The following is a 22,394-nucleotide window of genomic DNA, read 5'->3' on the forward strand; positions in this document are numbered from 1 at the left end:
CCGGTTTTGAATGGCACGGTATACTGTAATATGGTGGCATGCGAACAGTTTCCAGACTCAGCTGTCTTGGAAATACTTCCAGCCTTGGCCCGAAAGCTATTGATCATATCCTCTTGGACGTCAGATAAATCGTTTCGTTTTCGCGCTACGACAATGACTCTACTATTTTGCGCGTCTCCCTCGACAGGCTTTAGACACTCTCCACTGACAGTGTTGCTATCTACCGTCTGTGTGTGGTTATCGCACATTGACATCGAATATAGGCAGTGGTCACATTAATGTAAATGGTACGTGTACCTTCATGGTGTTTTCGTGAGGTGTGGTTGGACGGAAGCAATCCATCCGTTGACTCTTCTAGGAACATGTGCTCTCGGAGTTTTAATAGTAAATCACACCGGGTTGCACGACGCCTCTCTGGTAGCGTCTGCCACTGCTTTTTGATGATCGTTATCGTGCTTACTAAAAGAACCTATGAAGAAAGGCTCTTGTGTTCTTTGAACGTTCTCTATTTCCTATGTCACTCCTGTCTGCTTCGAGTCTTAAACTGACGTGCAGGATCGAGCAATACCAGAGTATCGGTGCAACACTATCTGCTCTGTGCTAAAATGTGCATCTGTCTCCCAGCTTCCTGTTCCGATCGTGATCCACGAATGAACTTTAATGTTTGCTGACATAATTTCTTTTAGCCTTTCACTTAATCACTGTAATTAAGAACAAGCCACTAATAGACATTAAGTTCGGAAGTGGAGACTACATAGCTACTGCAAAGATGCCGCGCGGGATTAGCCGAGCGGTCTCAGGCGCTGCAGTCTTGGACTGTGCGGCTGGTCCCTGCGGAGGTTCGAGTCCTCCATCGGGCATGGATGTGTGTGTTTGTCCTCAGGATAATTTAGTTTAAGTAGTGTGTAAGCTTAGGGACTGATGACCTTAGCAGTTAAGTCCCATAAGATTTCACACATACTGCAATGATGTCAGACGATTACAAGTTTTGTCTCCACTCATGCCATCCTACAACACCAGTTGTAACGAACCGCTTCCACAGTGCTTGGCTTCGGTCTGTCAGAATAGCGTAGCCGCAACAATACTTAAATAAGAGTTGTACATTGACTGAGAGAGTTATTTAATCAGTCACTGTTCCAGATGCACTAAGGTCAATTAAATAATTAATATGAAGGCACTGGCATGACTGGCAAAGTTTGCATTAACAGTTCAACTTGTACGGGTTATTGGAGTGGCAATCTAGGAAGAAAATCACACACAATTAATAATGAAATATAGAAGAAAATGGAGATGAAGGAAACAGTTCCTGTTAAGTGATTGTACGGCAGTAGTAGAACTTTTGGCGTTATCTTTTAGCCTTGGCAGCTCGGATGACTCCCAAATTTAGTTATAGCCATGCATTCCAGCTATCGTTATAATATTTATTAAAAAAAAGGTTCAAATGGCTCTGAGCACTATGGGACTTAACATCTGAGATCATCAGTCCCCTAGAACTTAGAACTACTTAAACCTGACTAACCTAAGGACATCACACACAGCCATGCCCAAGGCAGGATTCGAATCTGTGACCGTAGCAGTCGCGCGGTTCCGGACTGAAGCGTCTAGAACCGCTCGGTCATAGCGGCCGGCATAATATTTGTTAATCAAGCTGTCACAATGAGCGAGCAACAAGATGTTCAAACGGTCTGCTCGCTGAAAACTGACGGTCTCTATACTTCTTAGGCCTTGACACTGGTTGTGCCTAAACTGTTGGTTCGTGTATTACAGAGACTGAGTACACCTACCGTGGAAGTGCTTGTTCATATCTTCTTGCCAGTTCAAAAGGTGAGCAGGCGAGAGCCACACCTCGCTTTTGAAGGTATTTAAAACCTAGACTAATAAAGAAACCTATCGACGGAATAAAATGGCATTAGATTCCATGCCCAACCCGTGTCTTTTGTAGCAGCTCTGGAAGGACCACCCTGGAATTTTAAGTCTTCAGGCACTCTTCTAATGGCCAACCTCCCCTTGAGAGTGAAAGCGTTTAATTTCTTACAAAGAATTGTATTTAACGGTAGCGACCATCTCGGTGACAATTAGCAACTCTTAATGTGGCTGGATGTCGACTCTCGAAAAGCAGGAGAATATATCTTCATAGTTATGAATAGGGATGGGAAAATTTGATGTAGAAAATAAGGCCAGAAATAACATGAAATACGAATTTTTACCGATTAAAGTGAAATAAGATTTCGTTAAATATGGAATTTTTCCCTTTGCCGTTTACGAACGCAGAAGAGTAGGCAGCAGGTAACTAACATTGTTAGATGATAAGTGTTGATACTGGATCTTAACATTTTTGTCATGGCTAAAGTATGCGTATAACAATAACAAAACCGTTCTTTCCGTCGTAAAGAACTAACGTCGTAAATATCACGTCAGACAGTAATAGTTTTACCTGTCGATGTCAAATTTTCCAACCCTTCTATGTAATAAATTGTTGCAAAAACGACACGTTTTTAGGAGAGACGTGCAATGAGGTACATAAATTAAACTGCATAAGTACAAAAACCACCAAAACAGAACTTTGGCTCTGGTACAGTTTGTGCCTAGTGTTGCGAAACGTGACGTCGACGCATAAAAGTGTTGCCTGTGTTACAGGTTTGACGATGGATATTATGCAAAAAGGAATGTTTAATGTTGAAACTAGGTAACTTTCGAAAAAATTTGTACTTCAGGCAGACATCGTGAAAATATTGAAAATCGCTAGTTTATGCCTTCAAACTAGGCCGTCAGTCTCCATGGCCAAAGATCAAATGGTTCAAATGGCTCTGAGCACTATGAGACTTAACATCTGTGGTCATCAGTCCCTAGAACTTAGAACTACTTAAACCTAACTAACCCCAAGACATCACACACATCCATGCCCGAGGCAGGATTCGAAACTGCGACCGCAGCGGTCACGCGATTCCAGACTGAAGCGCCTAGAACCGCACGGCCAGGCCAAAGATCCATGCAGTTCTGTGTCCATAGTCCTAGATTCTCGTATCAATCCTAGGATGATTACGACGAATATTAATGATGACATGGCAGGCAGCCCGTTACGTACACCTGGAGATGCAGGTCTCTGCAGTGTAGACTTTCTGAAGAGATACAAATCTCTTCAGAAGCTGAACATTTTGTGGTTTCAGAGTTATTTGTTCAGTTGTGGATTATATTTAAGGAGTCTAATATTGAGATCCCTTCTTTTTCAATAATGCAAATAAATGACATGTGTGATGTCTATAAATATAGCATAATTGATAAGTGTGTTTTCATTTTGAGGACAGAACTAAAGGACAGTGAAATACAAAAAAAATAAAGATCATACTTCAGAAATAATCCGTTGTAAAATAACACCGATTGTGTCAAAATGAAACATCGATTAGGGAAATAAATAACACCGAAATTTGCAAAAAATAAAGCGATGTGTTTTCTATTCTTACCAAATGTATCATCAGTATCTATTATCATTTTCCGACGTCCCTCACGGCACCTATAGAGTTGATGTGCTAATTGTGTCCAGTCGTTTTTACGGAATTTTTTTGTATTAAATGACAAGTGTTTCATTTTCTTTATTCTATTTAATTAAAAAACGTTATCGCCATCTGTTGAGTGTCTGACTTCGCAACCATCAGTGGTTTGTACAGCGTGGGAAAACAAAACACGAAAATATTTACTATAACACTGACCTTTGTTATTGAACATTACAGAAACGATCAGTGTTGACGCCGATGCTGCGCTCTGCTCGATTTATCAAACTGTGAGACATGCTTAGAAGCTGTGCCTCATGAATAGCAGCAGTACTATTCGTCTGCGAGTATTATTTGAGTTCACCTGACCCTTCAGTTTACACAACAGGTAAAAATCAAAGTGCGATAGATAATATGATATTCCCGCGCCCGGGTTCCCGGGTTCGATTCCCGGCGTGGTATGGGATTTTCTCTGCCTCGTGATGACTGGGTGTTGTGTGATGTCCTTAGGTTTGTTAGGTTTAAGTAGTTCTAAGTTCTAGGGGACTGATGACCACATATGTTAAGTCCCATAGTGCTCAGAGCCATTTGAACCATTTTGACAATATGATAGAGGTGGCCAGAAGGTTGCACAGCCTCGTCTGATTGTCCTTTCCTCACCGAACACCTCATACACCCGTCCGCGACAAGGTTGTGAAGGCGATTTGAGCTGTTTCACCGCCTTATTGAAAATATGCACACAGTCGTTCATCTTTTCTTAGCTGAGCCACATGTGGATTTAACCGTTTATGGACATTCCGGTTAACGTGAGCAGTTTGGTGAAAGAATTTTGTTGCGATGCGGACACCAGACACTGCCCATCAAACACCAGCCTTGAGTTAATACAACGGCTCTTCAGAGCCCTGGTGGGAATTTTCTGAGCCATAAAGATGCGTGTTCTATGGGTTCACACACCCTGAATCAGGCCTCATTTGAAGGAATGAAAAAACGAAGGATACAGAAGTTCTAATCCCACTATACTCAGAAAACATCAGCAGAAATCAAAACGCGAAAGTTCATGTGGACCCTTCAACTGAAAAGTAAATTTGTAAGAATGCAGATGCAAGTCCTTCTTGATAATTTTTCGGCATGACGATCCCTCCTGTTCAAGGCTTTCCTTCCCTTGAGCAGTCTTTTCTCGCGTTTGAATTCCGTTGGGACAGTTACGGTTTTTGTTCACTACAGAGCCCGTTTGGAGTCATTTTGACAATACCTTTCTCATTGCAGTCTTTGCTGGTAATTTTGCTAAAATACTTTCAATGTTAAACTTTTAACAAGTAGTTCAGCACATGTTATCCACGGCCTATGTTTCTCATAAGACTCGACAATGAACAAGCGCTGTTTTATCGTGAGCACCATTCTGCGTTGCATTCAACTGGCTCTCGTTGTCGCTATAAATCGAAGGTAGTGGATCAGTGTGACTTGAGCAGAGATGCAGGATGCCTCGCAGATGTGTGCGCGAAGCGTACTATCAAATAAGTGAGTTTGAAAGAGGGCGCATTGTGGGCGTGAGAGAATATGATGCATCCATCCGAGAAATTTCTGTTCTTATGGAACGAAGCGTTCAGCAGTGCAATGGCTGTGTGCAGAATGGTTCTGGGAAGATCGTAGAACACGACGAGATGGGTCAGCCAGCACCACCCAGATCAAACCTCTAGAAGATCGACATCTCATACGAATGGCATTGGAGGACAGAACTGCGTCGTACTCGGCTAAGGCGCAACAGTGGAACAGCGTAACACATCGTACACTATCAGGGGTGACAGTTCGTCACCGTTTATTACAGAATGGGTTACGTGCGCGTCGTCCACTTCTCCGCCTACCTTTGACGAATGTGCAAAGACGGCAATGACGTATGGGAAGACGTCACTGGGAGCGTAAATTGCATCAGACAGTGTTTTCGGACGAATCCAGGTTCTGTTTGTTTGAAAATGACGGCCGCATTTTCGATCGTCGCAGACAGGGGGGCGACATCAGAGTAACCACATCGGCACAAGACCTACAACACCAATTCGAGGCCTTATAGTGTGGAGTGCTATTGGGTACAACCACAAGTAACAATTCGCGCGTGTCCAGGAAACTGTGACCAGTGTGATCTCCGTTAATGACACCCTGCGACCCGCAGGCGTACCTTTTCTGCATGATACACCAGGCACCAATTTGCAGGAAGACAATGCACGACCACAACTTGCTGCACTAGTGTAGGATATGGTGAAATGACGGGTGCAGTGTTGTAAACCAGTGCCTACCACCACAGATGAACTTTGGAACAAGGTGAGTGCAGTACAGATGGCCATACCACAGGAAGCCATTCGCGCCTTATACACGTCGATGCAATGCAGCATGGACCAAGTTATCAGGCTCATGGCCTACTAGGCAACAGGACACGAGCTGAACCAAGGTGACTGAAATGCTAATCATATCGGCAGAACATACTAATGTACATGTCCTGTGAATATAAACGTCCTATGTTTAGTCGTTCAAGGTGTTCCGCTTTTTCTGGACATGAGTGTACTTTTTGCCATCTTGTTGTATTTTTAATTTCATGGTTCAAAAGGTTCAAATGGCTCTGAGCAATATGGTACTTAACATCTGAGGTCATCAGTCCGCTAGAACTTAGAACTACTTAAACCTAACTAACCTAAGGACAGCACACACATCCATGTCCGAGGCAGGATTCGAACCTGAGACCGTAGCGGTCGCGCGGTTCCAAACTGATGCGCCTAGAACCGCTCGGCCACGCCGGCCGGCTTTTTAATTTCATGAGCTACTGAGATAACCATAACTTTTTGCTTTATCTACATAGTCTTCCACACTTTTTGAAACTTCCTCGCAGTGTTAGAGCAGTTCTGTAATTTGATTTGAGCTTGAGAGGTGTTTTCTGTCTGTTAATTTTACTCTAATTTATATCAATCATTAGCGAAAATAAATAAATGCTAATCTTATGCCTGACTTAGGTTTGAAAATACCTCGCCGTCCGACGAGTTTTCCTTGGTTAGGCAAACCCATAATAAAACAAATATAATCTGCTGTACACCCAATTTGTTGTTCTCGCTGTGCCAGTGTTTTCCAATAACTCATTCAGTTATATGAAGAATTCAGAGGAAAAAACGAACATTGCGCTTGCTCAGCTTGTATTGTCAAAGATTTCTTTATTAAGGAACATGGTTCTTGCGCTCCTCAAGTCGCATCTGGGACACAATAGACATAACGCTCGTACTGTACTCTTATACTGATCAACCAAATGCTCTACAACAGTTATAAGTGTGTGAGTTATTAAAAAAATTTAATAATATAAAGCCAAATTTCATTGTTACAATTAAAGCTGTTAATTTAAAAAAAAAAGTTGTTGACTTCTTGCGGTATTTCTGAGTGTATAAATTTTTATCTTAATTTTTGTTTGGACAACAGTTTATAACAACTAATGAAATGCTGGATGGTTAATTACAACACCATATTTTCAATTGGTAATTTTACTTCTAAAATCATTCCAACATTTTGCAATGATTTTATGTTACTGTTTACAGCTTTGTATAAACTAATCATAAAATAACATTTACTCCTGAAAGTTTATTTGAGTGTTGTTGCAACAATAATACGCCAGAGTAACTGAGTGGATGGCGTATATGTGAAGCACTCAGGTTCGGTTCCCAGTCCTGCCAACAGTCTTTGCTCGGTGCGAAGACTAGTAAGGGTTTACAGTCAGCCTCATGTTGCCGATTGAAGAGGTTCTTGAGTTAGAAGTAGCGGCTCCGACGTCTGGAAAACTTGTGAAACGGCCGGGAGAGCGGTGTGCTGACCACATGCCCCAAGATATCACATCCGCATGTCGCCTATTGGCAGAGGATGCCACAGGGCAGGTCGACGTTCCTTGGGTCTTCATTGCCTGAATGAGAAGCTCATTTTATTGCAACAGTAAGTACCTTCTATTTACGAGCAACATTCAACATAACCTAACATGTTCTAAGAACTGATATTAGCACAAATTAAATATAAATCATACACGAATTATTTAATTATATCTCAACGTATAAAATGAAGGGTCTTTTGTTCGTAAATTAATGTAAGTACGAAAAACTTCTCACTGTATCGGCTTATTTACCAATCGGGAATCGTCTTCTCCAGTGCTACGTAATATTGGCTGATATACACTGAAAAGCCAAAGAAACTGGTACACTTGGCTAATATGGAGTAGGCCCCCCTCGAGCACGCAGAAGTGCCGCAACACGACCTGGCATGGACTCGACTGATCTGAAGTAGTGCTGGAGGGAACTGACACCATTAATCCTGCAGGTCTGTCCATAAATCCGTAAGATCTCTTCTGCAGATCTCTTCTGAGAAGCACGTTGCAAGGCATCGCAGATATGCTCAATAATTTTGGTGTCTGGAAAATTTGGTGGCCAGCGGAAGTGTTTAAAGTCAGAAGAGTGTTGCCGGATCCACTCTATAGCTATTCTGGATGTGTGGCTTGTGGCGTTGTCCTGATGGAATTGCCCAAGTCCGTCGGAACGCACAATGGACATGGATGGATGCAGATGATCAGATAGGATGCTTACGTACGTGTCACTGTGAAACCTCCCCTTAAAAAAATTAATGAATTACTGTGCTTATAAACCTCTTACGTTATTTGATTTTCAAACAACTGAGCAGAACTGAACGTACTCAGATATTTCTCTCTTCACTTATTCTGATCAACACTAAACTGACACAAAATATTATTAGCGCAATGCAGTCTGACTTTCAATAATCCCTACAAAAGAATGGCCCTGACTAACAATAATCTATACCTTTCATGAATCACTTACCTCCCAAAAATCTTCGTTACTCAAACTACTCCAATACAATATATATGTATAAAAATCAGTTCATGACATCCGGTCTTACAAATTTCGTTTTTCTGAAGGACACACGTCCAGATCGTCCGCTCTCAAAATTCCGCCATCTCTCTCCCCACAGCCACCACTGCTGGCGGCTCACCTCCAACTGCGTAACGCTACGCGCTGTTCACATCCAACTTCCCAACACTACAATATCGACTATTCCAACAATGCCACCCAGCCACAGACTGCACACATCACAGTCAGTGATTTTAATACAGAGGGCTACGTGGCGTTACCAACATAAAAACCCAAACAGCCTACTTACATCACCTGTCAGAGTCGTATCTGTTCGTATCTGGTGTCCCATATCACTCCAACTGCATACGCCCCACACCATTACAGAGCCTCCACCAGCTTGAAAATTCGCCTCCTGACATGCGGGGTTCATGGATTCATGAGGTTGTCTCTATACCCGTACACGTCCATCAGCTCGAAACAATTTGAAACGAGACTCGTCCGAACCGGCAACATGTTTCCAGCCATCAACAGGCCAATGTCGGTGTTGACACCGATGCTTAAGCTTCGTGTCGTGCAGTCATCAAGGGTACGCGAGTGGGCCTTCGTTTCCAAAAGCCGATATCGATGATGTTTCGTTGAATGGTTCTCACTCTGATACTTGTTGATAAATGGTTCAAATGCCTCTGAGCACCATGGGACTTAACTTATGAGGTCATCAGTCCCCTAGAGCTTAGAACTACTTAAACCTTACTAACCTAAGGACATCACACACATCCATGCCCGAGGCAGGATTCGAACCTGCGACCGTAGCGGTCGCACGGTTCCAGACTGTAGCGCCTAGCACCGCTCGGCCACCCCGGCCGGCACTTGTTGATAGCCCAGTAGTGAAATCTGCATGAATTTACGGAAGGGTTGCACTTCTGTCACGTTGAACGATTTTCTTCAGTCGTCGTTGGTCCCGTTCTTGCAGGGCCTTTTTCCGGTCGCAGCGATGTCGGAGTTTTGATGTTTTACCGTATTCCTGATATTCACGGTACTCTCGTGAGTACGGGAAAATCTCCACTCCATCACTACCTCGGAGAAGCTGTGTGCCATCGCTTGTGCGCCGACTATAACACCACGTTAAAACTCAAATAAATCTTGATAACCTGCCATTGTAGCAGCAGTAACCGATCTAGCAACTGCGTCAGACACTTGGTATCTTCTATAAGCATTGCTGACCGCAGTGCTCTATTCTACCTGTTTACATATTTCTGTATTCGAATACGCATGCCTACACTAGTTTCTTTGACGCTTGAGTGTATTTCAAGATGTACATTTAGATTCACACGTATGCGACTGTACTCGACAGGCTGGGACTTACGTTCCGTGGGAAAAATACTCCAGTAAAATATCGCGCACAGATATACAAGGTGTTGCAAAAAGGTACGGCCAAACTTACAGGAAACATTCCTCACACACAAAGAAAGAAAATATGTTATGTGGACATGTGTCCGGAAACGCTTACTTTCCATGTTAGAGCTCATTTTATTACTTCTCTTCAAATCACATTAATCATGGAATGGAAACACACAGCAACAGAACGTACCAGCGTGACTTCAAACACTTTGTTACAGGAAATGTTCAAAATGTCCTCCGTTAACGAGGATACATGCATCCACCCTCCATCGCATGGAATCCCTGGTGCGCTGATGCAGCCCTGGAGAATGGCGTATTGTATCACAGTCGTCCACAATGCGAGCACGAAGAGTCTCTACGTTTGGTACCGTGGTTGCGTAGACAAGAGCTTTCAAATGCCCCCATAAATGAAAGTCAAGAGGGTTGAGGTCAGGAGAGCGTGGAGGCCATGGAATTGGTCCGCCTTTACCAATCCATCGGTCACCGAATCTGTTGTTGAGAAGCGTACGAACACTTCGACTGAAATGTGCAGGAGCTCCATCGTGCATGAACCACATGTTGTGTAAGTAGGCTGTTTATGTTTTCTTATTGGCAAAGTTACGTAGCGCTCTATATGAAAATCACTGGCTGTGCTGTGTGCAGTCTGTGGCTAGTTTGCATTGTTGTCTGCCATTGTAGTGTTGGGCAGCAGCAGTTGGATGTGAACAGCGCGTAGTGTTGCGCAGTTAGAGGTGAGCCGCCAGCAGTGGTGGATGTGAGGAGAGAGATGGCGGAGTTTTGAAATTACATATATTATGACTTTTGATGATATTAAGGTAAATACAGTGTTTGTTCTCTATTAATATCTTTCATTTGCTAACTATCCCTATCAGTAGTTAGTGCCTTCCGTAGTTTGAATCTTTTATTTAGCTGGCAGTAGTGGCGCTCGTTGTATTGCAGTAGTTCGAGTAACGAAGATTTTTGTGAGGTAAGTGATTTCTGAAAGGTATAGTTTAATGTTACTCAGGGCCATTCATTTGCAGGGATTTTTGAAAGTCAGATTGCGTTGCGCTAAATAATATTGTATGTCAGTTTAAGCACAGTCGTGTACAATTGTTCAAAGGGGACGTTTCATAGTTGTATCGTACTTGTAAAGGCACATGTTCTAGCAGCACACGTAGAGTATCCCGTATTAAATCATGATAACGTGCTCCACTGAGCGTAGATGGAAGAAATGAGGCCCAATCAAGATATCACCAACAATGCCTGCCCAAACGTTCACAGAAAATCTCTGTTGATGACGTGATTGCACAATTGCGTGCGGATTCTCGTCAGCCCACACATGTTGATTGTGAAAATGTACAATTTGATCACGTTGGAATGAAGCCTCATCCGTAAAGAGAACATTTGTATTGAAATGAGGATTGACACATTGTTGGATGAACCATTCGCAGAAGTGTACCCGTGGAGGCCAATCAGCTGCTGATAGTGCCTGCACACGCTTACATGGTACGGAAACGACTGGTTCTCCCGTAGCACTCTCCAGACAGTGACGTGGTCAACGTTACCTTATACAGCAGCAACTTTGACGCTGACATTAGGGTTATCCTCAACTGCACGAATAATTGCCTCGTCCATTGCAGGTGTCCTTGTCGTTCTAGGTCTTCCCCAGTCGCGAGTCATAGGCTGGTATGTTCCGTGCTCCCTAAGACGCCGATCAATTGCTTCGAACGTCTTCCTGTCGGGACACCTTCATTCTGGAAATCTGTCTCGATACAAACGTACCGCGCCACGGCTATTGCCCCGTGCTAATCCATACATCAAATGGCCATCTGCCAACTCTGCATTTGTAAACATTGCACTGACTGCAAAACCACGTTCGTGATGAACACTAACCTGTTGATGCTACGTACTGATGTGCTTGATGGTAGTACTGTAGAGCAATGAGTCGCATGGCAACACAAGCACCGAAGTCAACATTACCTTCCTTCAATTGGGCCAACTGGCGGTGAATCGAGGAAGTACGGTACATACTGACGAAACTAAAATGAGCTCTAACATGGAAATTAAGCGTTTCCGGACACATGTCCACATAATATGTTTTCTTTATTTGTGTGTGAGGAATGTTTCCTGAAAGTCTGGCCGTACCTTTTTGTAACACCCTGTGTAGTACGATGTTTAATTCCGGTGGCAAACATGGGACGAGCAGAGCACAGTGCAGAAGCTACGGAGCCAGTCTGTTCCGCAAGGCTGGCCACGGCGCGGCCCGACGCGAAAAGCCAGACAGCGCCAGCAGCAGCTCCCGGCCCGCCGGCCCTGGCAGTTCCAGTTTGTAACCAGAAACCTGTAATTAGCGGCCGGCCTACGACCAATTACCGGCCGCGTTCAAATTGAGATCTACAGCAAACACGCCGCCCCGGGGCGCGCCGCCTCGGATTATTTTATTGAATACCATTAATGACCGACACTGTAAATTTCTCCGCTAGGCGGCTCACTACCGGCGGGTAATTTTCCCTGCAGGTCGTTTTGCGCCCGCTGCCTCCCGTTATATATATGAAGTGATTACATCTGATGCCGAATCAATCACCGTCGGCTGTTGCGGGCGCTTGCTTTTCTTTCGACGATTTGAGTGTCATCGCCGGCCGAAGTTGCCGAGCGGCTCTAGGCGCTACAGTCAGGAACCGCGCGACCGCTACGGTCACAGGTTCGAATCCTGCTTCGGGCATGGATGTGTGTGATGTCCTTAGGTTAGTTAGGTTTAAGAAGTTCTATGTTCTAGGTGACTGATGACTTCAGAAGTTTAGTCCCATAGTCCTCATACCCATTTGAACCATTTGAGTGTCATTGACTGCTGTGGGAAAGTTGTACAGAAGATGAATGCTGAATCTACGTTGGTAGAAGGACAAAATGTGCCGTGGAGGGAGGGATCGGTAGGAATTAGTAACCAATGAACGGAAATATGTTTAGCAAACAGCTGATTTCTTTGCAATAGAAGCCAAGTTTCAGAGGAAGATGATGTCTAGAGTACTTAACCTGAATGCAGGCGGCGGACTCGCCCATACTCCGGTAGACTGTCGACTTACAAGATTTTGGAGGTTAGTGAATGCGTGCGGAGTATCCTAACTATTGAGGTGTTTCTTTGTCGGTAACAAGTCTCTCTCTTATGTCAGAACTAGACGTATTCGTCTTGACGAAGTTACCGCGATCGTTACTTATAAAAGAAGTGTTCAAATTCAGTCTCCAGATCGCTTTCCTTTATCCCAGTATGATCGGTTTCGGGCCATGTAGCGACCCTTTTTTTCTATCCCGACTTCCGTATCTTGCATGAAAGTAGGAATGTTAATTTATCTATACATTGACTGGTACTGAGGGTCTTTTTTTTTATCCCGGCTAGTTCTTAAATTAACCCCAGTGAGTCACTGCACGTATCGTCTTCCCCGTTCTGAAGGAAAAAACCAAAAGTAAATTAATACTAGTCTTTTCAATAGATTCTCGTTCACTTGTTTCAGTTACTACTCTGCAGTATATTCTTGGTGAAAATCACGTAACCTAATTATTTATTAACCTAAATCGAAGTAAAGTTCAAGACGAATAGTCAGTTTCAAATTAACGCGTTATTTTATTTAACAACAATTATTAATAAATCAGTTCGTTCACACGATCGCATTCAAAGGGGTTCTTTGAATAAGTATCTAATCTGGAATCCCGTCAATATCAGAGATATTAAACAATGTTCTGTCACTTTCGATAAAAAGATTGTTCCCGTTTAATATCCATAAACTGTCACGAACTATGATTACTAGTCACGTGAAGTAATGCTTTTCCACTATCACAATACAAAGTCCAAATCTGTCCAAAAATCGTTTATTCCGTAAAATATTTAAATCTTCACACGAAGTGACGTTAAAGTCAGAGAGATTATTGATCACCTCCCGGTTCCTCTAATATGACAAAAGTTCTAATTCTGATCTGAAATTAATGCTTCCCAAAAAACAATCTCGTCGCGATTTATTCTTGCGCCCTGGTTTAATAAAACTCTTATTGTTGCTTCCTAAAGCTGTTCGCCCTAATTGACTTCGAACAGACTAGAGGATAGAGACTGGAGTATCATAATTGCATTGTATGTCTATTTATACTTTAGTAAACGCTATCTTTGGTGTTCAAGACCTACGTTCTGTGACTATAATATTGATTTTCTCATATATAAGAATAACTAATAATTTAACCATTTCTATCGTTTTTCCCCCTCCCATGCTTCCAAAATTTATGATTAAAATTCTTCTCTTTTTCTATTATTTTTCTACTATACATTTCCCTCTATTTGTCTCTTATTTCTGTTTCGTAAATTACTACTTGTGGAGGGGCTTGGGATATTTTCTGAATTTATATTTCAAGGGCATGGGAGGTAATTTGGGAGCTATTTTTGTTTATTAACTCCGAGAGGCGTTGTAGGTGTTACAGCCAGCTGCCCATCTTCAGAGCTATTACAGAAAAAAATATTTTATGATTACAATTGGTTCAAATTACAAATGGTTTGTAATTTAAGTTTTTAAATTTTCAACATTCTTAAGAAAATCTGTTCAACGTACCATTTCTTACAGTTACAGGGTAACGTGTGGAGTATGGAACTGAGTTCACTGTCATAATTAGCCATACACCATGTAAGAGGACCATGACCAAGGAATTTATTGCTAGCGCACTCGAGCAGATGAAATTTCGATTGACTGCTCACGCGCTGCCTGCGATATGTAAGCTATAAGAGAATCTCAGACCAGAGAGCTGCGTTGTATGCAGTAGGAACTGTGTAGCAGTAGGAGTAAGTTGTAGCCAGAGTCATGTGTATGGAGTTGGCTGGGCTGGTCGTGGGGAGCGATGGCGGTGCCTGAGCGATGTAGTATAAGGTAAAAGCAGCCTCGCGCATATGTGCTATTGTTATATCAAGTCCCACGTAAATGTTTTTAAAAAGATCTCTTAATAATAATCTTTCCTATAAAATTAACTTTTGACAAACATTCATCTCATTTTAAAGGATTTACTAATTTCTCCAATCCATGGTCATCCCAATTATTGTAAAGAAAAATCAGTTGTTCTTTTTATACATGACAAATCTATCGGCTGGCATTGCACTGGGTTGTGCCAGAAAAATTTCTTATAGGAGCAGATATATATGCATTATTGGCGACCTTATTGAGGTAAGATTTTTCAATTTATTGAGTATGATCTTTCAGGGCCATGACGCAGCACTGCTGACGTCCAAACTTACCAGTTTACATTCACAGTCAGTCAATTATTGAAAGGTTGTATGTGAGTCAGATTTTTTAATTAGGACGTTAGTCACATTTTATTATTGGTATGTTACGGAATTTATCTGTTGGTAGGTTAACACTGAATGTGAATGCTATACATAATTAATAATTTTATCTGTTGGGAGGTTACAATCAGCCTGCTGCTGCTTTATAAATAATTTTTTTTAGAAACCTTATTGGTGCAACACCTAGCTCTCTATTTTTTGAAAGCAGACTCATTTAATTCTTAAGAAATGCTCATAAGTGCAGCATGTGAATGTATACTGGATGTAGCATTAAAAACGTTCAAAAATTTTGCAAATCAATGATCCAAAAATTTTTTTAAGTGTCTTAACTCGTGGAAAGTCTGTAGCGCTCGAAAGCGCCTTTTGTGGGCTGCTGTAATAAATGATGTTCCTAAACGTAGCAGATGATACATAGATGATCACATTATTTTTTATTAAAACCTTTAGAAGGGCTTATATGTGAATGTAGTCTTTTCTGGGGTATACAGTTGATGAAAACCCGTCGGGTTTCCAGTCGGGTGGCAGTATCATAAAAAAACCGCGCTATTTCGACGTTTGACATAATCATCATCTTCTGGCGAATCGGCAGAATGGCCGGGAGAACGGTGTGCTGACCACACGCCCCTTGATATCACATTCGACGAAGTTGATGAGATTTAAAACGTTCTAAAAATACGGGGTCTGCATAAAGACCGGGAACACTTTCAATTATTTATTGCACAAGTACTAAACATTGTACAGCTGTCATACATATTGCATTCTGAAGAAAAACTCCGGAAGTTTTTTTTTTTTTTTGCATACATTCGATATGCGAACCATGATTGACCAGGCAGACGTCAATACGGTAATCGGATTCTTGCCATACCCGTCCCGTCATGGCATCGTCGACTGTGGCAGTCGCTTCCCGTATTCTCTCCCGGAGCTGCTATATCAGATTTCATGAAACAGCTGTCCCCGTCTATATCACGGCCGATCCATCGATGCGGCAGCTCCATGTTCAGGTACCCACGAACTTCACGATGCAAATGGGGTGGAGTCCCATTCTGCTGAAAGATGAACGGAGAGTCCGACTGCATTTGAGGCATCAGCCATTGCTGCAGTATGTCCAAGTAGGAATGTCCAATGACAGTGCTCTCGGCGAAGAAGAATGGCTCGTACAGTTTTCAACGTGACGGGGCGCAAAAAAACATTTACATTTGGGAAACCACGCTCAAATTCAGTGCAACCGTGCGGATGCTTTGTACCCCAGATTCGACAATTATGCCTGTTCACTTTCGCTTTAGTGTGAAAAGTCGCTTCGTCGCTAAAAATTAAAGGATCAACAATGCGACCTCCATCCTCATTCAGTTGTTGCAACTGCGAACAAAACTCAAAACGCTGGCCTTTGTCGTCGACATTGAGCTTCTGCACTAGCTCCAATTTCAATGGTTTCATTGACATCTTCTGTCGCAGGACCTTACACACCGTCACTGGAGCCGTTTTGAGTTCACGGGATGCACGACGCACCGATTGCTTTGGACTCTACATCTACATCTACATCTACATCCATACTCCGCAAGCCACCTGACGGTGTGTGGCGGAGGGTACCTTCAGTACCTCTATCGGTTCTCCCTTCTATTCCAGTCTCGTATTGTTCGTGGAAAGAAGGATTGTCGGTATGCCTCTGTGTGGGCTCTAATCTCTCTGATTTTATCCTCATGGTCTCTTCGCGAGATATACGTTGGAGGGAGCAATATACTGCTTGACTCTTCGGTGAAGGTATGTTCTCGAAACTTTGACAAAAGCCCGTACCGAGCTACTGAGCGTCTCTCCTGCAGAGTCTTCCACTGGAGTTTATCTATCATCTCCGTAACGCTTTCGCGATTACTAAATGATCCAGTAACGAAGCGCGCTGCTCTCCGTTGGATCTTCTCTATGTCTTGTATCAACCCTATCTGGTACGGATCCCACACTGCTGAGCAGTATTCAAGCAGTGGGCGAACAAGCGTACTGTAACCTACTTCCTTTGTTTTCGGACTGCATTTCCTTAGGATTCTTCCAATGAATCTCAGTCTGGCATCTGCTTTACCGACGATCAACATTATATGATCATCCATTTTAAATCACTCCTAATGCGTACTCCCAGATAATTTATGGTATTAACTGCTTCCAGTTGCTGACCTGCTATTTTGTAGCTAAATGATAAAGAATCTATCTTTCTGTGTATTCGCAGCACATTACACTTGTCTACATTGAGATTCAATTGCCATTCCCTGCACCATGCGTCAATTCGCTGCAGAACCTCCTGCATTTCAGTACAATTTTCCATTGTTACAACCTCTCGGTACACCACAGCATCATCTGCAGAAAGCCTCAGTGAACTTCCGATGTCATCCACCAGGTCATTTACGTATACTGTGAATAGCAACGGTCCTATGACACTCCCCTGCGGCACACCTGAAATCACTCTTACTTCGGAAGACTTCTCTCCATTGAGAATAACATGCTGCATCCTGTTATCTAGGAACTCCTCAATCCAATCACACAATTGGTCTGATATTCCATATGCTCTTACTTTGTTCATTAAACGACTGTGGGGAACTGTATCGAACGCCTTGCGGAAGTCAAGAAACACGGCATCTACCTGTGAACCCGTGTCTATGGCCCTCTGAGTCTCGTGGACGAATAGCGCGAGCTGGGTTTCACATGACCGTCTTTTTCGAAACCCATGCTGATTCCTACAGAGTAGATTTCTAGTCTCCAGAAAAGTCATTATACTCGAACACAATACGTGTTCCAAAATTCTACAACTGATCGACGTTAGAGATATAGGTCTATAGTTCTGCACATCTGTTCGACGTCCCTTCTTGAAAATGGGGATGACCTGTGCCCTTTTCCAATCCTTTGGAACGCTACGCTCTTCTAGAGACCTACGGTACACCGCTGCAAGAAGGGGGGCAAGTTCCTTCGCGTACTCTGTGTAAAATTGATCTGGTATCCCATCAGGTCCAGAGGCCTTTCCTCTTTTGAGCGATTTTAATTGTTTCTCTATCCCTCTGTCGTCTATTTCGATATCTACCATTTTGTCATCTGTGCGACAATCTAGAGAAGGAACTACAGTGCAATCTTCCTCTGTGAAACAACTTTGGAAAAAGACATTTAGTATTTCGGCCTTTAGTCTGTCATCCTCTGTTTCAGTACCATTTTGGTCACAGAGTGTCTGGACATTTTGTTTTGATCCACCTACCGCTTTGACATAAGACCAAAATTTCTTAGGATTTTTTGCCAAGTCAGTACATAGAACTTTACTTTCGAATTCATTGAACGCCTCTCGCATAGCCCTCCTCACACTACATTTCGCTTCGCGTAATTTTTGTTTGTCTGCAAGGCTTTGGCTATATTTATGTTTGCTGTGAAGTTCCCTTTGCTTCCGCAGCAGTTTTCTAACTCGGTTGTTGTACCACGGCGGCTCTTTTCCATCTCTTACGATCTTGCTTGGCACATACTCATCTAACACATAATGTACGACGGTTTTGAACTTTGTCCACTGATCCTCAACACTATCTGTACTTGAGACAAAACTTTTGTGTTGAGCCAACAGGTACTCTGAAATCTGCTTTTTGTCACTTTTGCTAAACAGAAAAATCTTCCTACCCTTTTTAATATTCCTATTTACGGCTGAAATCATCGATGCCGTAACCGCTTTATGATCGCTGATTCCCTGTTCTGCGTTAACTTTTTCAAATAGTCAGGTCTGTTTGTCACCAGAAGGTCTAATATGTTATCGCCACGAATCGGTTCTCTGTTTAACTGCTCAAGGTAGTTTTCAGATAAAGCACTTAAATAAATTTCACTGGATTCTTTGTCCCTGCCACCCGTTATGAACGTTTGAGTCTCCCAGTCTATATCCGGCAAATTAAAATCTCCACCCAGAACTATAACATGGTGGGGAAATCTACTCGAAATATTTTCCAAATTATCCTTCAGGTGCTCAGCCACAACAGCTGCTGAGCCTTATGAATGTCTCCCGTACGCGCTCCACATTCACTTCACTCCCACTGGGACGTACGCTTCTCTTTGCCGGGCACAAGTACCCGATCGTAACGAATTTGTTGTGCCAGTGGTAAACGGCCTTCCTTGTTGGTGGCTTGTTACCGTACTTTGTTCTAAACAGCCGTAGCACACTTGTTTTTGTCGAACTCCAACACACAGAAAGCTCGCTCCGCTCTTAAACACCCCATGTTTGTGACTAGCGATGACTATTGGCAAATAACCAAACTACTCTATGGCGATATGCATGAAAAAATACTTACAGGGTTTGTCTTCTAAATGACGTATGTATGATATCTGTACAATGTTTGGTCACCTTTTCTTCCTCTTATTTGGCGATTGTAGAGTTACTACTACGAGAGGCCGAACACCGTGCTACGCTGAAGTATCCTCTGCGGGGTCCATTTCATGTCAGCGTTACAAATTAGTAGCATTTCTTGTGAATTACCTGAGTCCATTGTCTAAAAACAGATGGCACTTCTCAGACCTAAAGGTGTTGCACCAATCATGTTTCTTAAATAAATAAATTGATCTATAAAACTGAAGCAGGCTGGTATAGGGCTACTTATGACAGCAGACTTACAGTTCCATATTCGACAGGTTACTCTAAAACTGTAAAAAATGGTATGTTAAATGAATATGTGTTATAACTAATTTCTTAACAGTCTCGAACCTTTACAAACTTAAATTATAAACCAGTTGTAATTTGAGCCAACTGTATTTACAAAATATTTTTTGTAAGAGATCTGAAGGTGGGCAGCTGGCCCGAAATCGGACATATTGAAATAAAGGACAGCGATCTGGAGACTGAATTTGGACACTTTTTTTATCAGTCTCTTTTTATTGCTTTATTGCTGTTCTACATATTTTTCAGATCCCTCTCTCCGCGTCTTTCGTCATTACAATAATATTTCATACTATCATAATATTTTACCTTCTTCAGTATTAGGTGGTAGGTAATTTTAACAGATAAATCAGTTACGCTTAATTAAGTGGCAGGTCAAAGCGGAGTGCCGGAAGAGCCAGCTGGGAAGGCGACTGCAACAATGTGATGAATATTTCAAGAAATAATAACATAAATACAGTATTTAAGTGAAGTACAATGAAATAGCCTAGCACTACGAAATATTATTGTGTAACAAAGCTAATGTTCATTATAGTGTGAACTAAAATATAAATTTTAAGAGTTTCTGTGAAGAATGCCGTAGTAGGAATATTTCAACAGAAATTTTGTTGACAGGAAGTTGTGTAATTCAGTCTTCAACTCGATCATAATGACCACAAGACGCTTAATATGATCTGGCAGCAGGTACAAGACATGGTTATCCAAGTATCTGACTCGTCTCTCCTCTTACGTTAAGGATTGGAAGACTTGTAGTCTTTCTTAACAAAAAAAAATGTATTCACAAGTTGCTTTATCTTTTGGCAATAGAAAAACAGAGATATTTACAAAGGATATCATTGAATATATGTATTGTGTAGCAGTTGTCAGAATGTCACATCTTTTGAAGAGATCGTTTAATGATGTTCTAGAACAGTCAGGAAATACACTGATGAAAAAAAATTGCAAGACCAAAAAATAATTAATGTGGAGTAGTGAAATTTCTGGAATACGGTTGTCCAGGTAACATATTTAAGTGATCAACATTGCAAGATCATAGGTTAATGTAAGAGAGAGACAAGCTATTGTAAATGTGAAAAGCTGATATTTTAATAACCCGTGTAACCGCCAGAATGTTGAATGCAAGCAGGCAAAAGTGTATGCACTGTGCTGGACAGGTGCCGGATGTCAAGTTGCTTAATGGAATTGCACTTGGTCGGTCAACGCAGGGATGGATAATGCTGTTTAGCCCGCATCTCGTGGTCGTGCGGTAGCGTTCTCGCTTCCCACGCCCGGGTTCCCGGGTTCGATTCCCGGCGGGGTCAGGGATTTTTCTCTGCCTCGTGATGGCTGGGTGTTGTGTGCTGTCCTTAGGTTAGTTAGGTTTAAGTAGTTCTAAGTTCTAGGGGACTTCTGACCACAGCAGTTGAGTCCCATAGTGCTCAGAGCCATTTGAACCATTTTTTGATAATGCTGTTTATGGATGCCGCTGGGCTTGTCGTCCGGTGTTGTCCCGCATGCGCTCGATTTGACACATATCTGGTGATCGAGCAGGCCAGGGCAACGTGTTGACACTCTATAGAGCATGTTGGGTTACAACAGCGGTATTCGAGCGAGCATTGTCCTGTTGGTAAACACCTCCTGAAATACTGTTCATGAATGGGAGCACGACAGGTCAAATCACCAGACTGACACAATTTGTGGTCAGGGTGCGTGGGATAACTACGAGAGTGGTTCTGCTGTCAAATGAAATCGCAACCCCGACCATAACTCCAGTTGTAGGTCCCGTGAGTCTAATATCCAGGCCTTCAACTGGCCTCATTGCAATCAATACATGACCTCGACTGACACCGTTGCAGAACCAGCTTTCTTAAAAAAACAAACCCAGACTTTCACCCTGCCTTCCAATGAACTCTCGCTTGACATCACCAAAGTTGTAAATGGTGGTTGTTCGTTGGCAGTGGAATGCACGCTACAGGGGGCCTGGTTCGAAGCTGTCCTTGAAGTGACCGATTTGTAACAGCTCGTTGTGTCACTGTGGTGCCAACTGCTGCTTAAGTTGCTGTTGCAGATGCAGTACAATGCGACTGAGTCATACGCCGAACACGATGGGCTTCGCTCTCGGTAGTGCCACGTGGCCGTCCGGGCCGTTCGCAGCCCGTAGCTCTCTCGACCGTACATTCTCTTGAGCACAGCAGCCAGCAACAATATAAAGTGACTACCTTCCTGTCAAGTCTTTCTGCAATGTCGCGAAGGAACGTGCTGATACATGGTGAAACAACGCTCTTTGTGGGCGGTTTGCGGGTTTAAATCACCTCGGGGTATGACCATGCGGTGCATTTGACCTATGGTCGTCGCACTGTGGCTCTGGCAGCAGTCCACATACGCAGAGGTGTGTTGGAGCATGTCAGAGTACCCCAGGAATGTGTCAATAAAGTTTCCCCTTCCTGGGACAATGAATTCACGGTGTTCTTATTTCAATTTCCAGGAGTGTATATACAGGGTGGTTTAATTAAAGAGGACAAAGTGCAGGGAACGATTCCTGGGAATATTACGAGGAAAAAATACATGTCCAGAAATGCATTCCAAGGGAGGTACATCCATTTCAAGACAAAGATAGAAAATCTTTGATTAATTAGATTTCAATGATTGGAAGCACACATGAGAACACACCAGAGAAGTGGAAATGTTTTGTCTGTGCTAGAGTTTTA

The sequence above is a fragment of the Schistocerca cancellata genome, chromosome 2, assembly GCF_023864275.1.
Source record: "Schistocerca cancellata isolate TAMUIC-IGC-003103 chromosome 2, iqSchCanc2.1, whole genome shotgun sequence".
Lineage (NCBI taxonomy): Eukaryota > Metazoa > Arthropoda > Insecta > Orthoptera > Acrididae > Schistocerca > Schistocerca cancellata.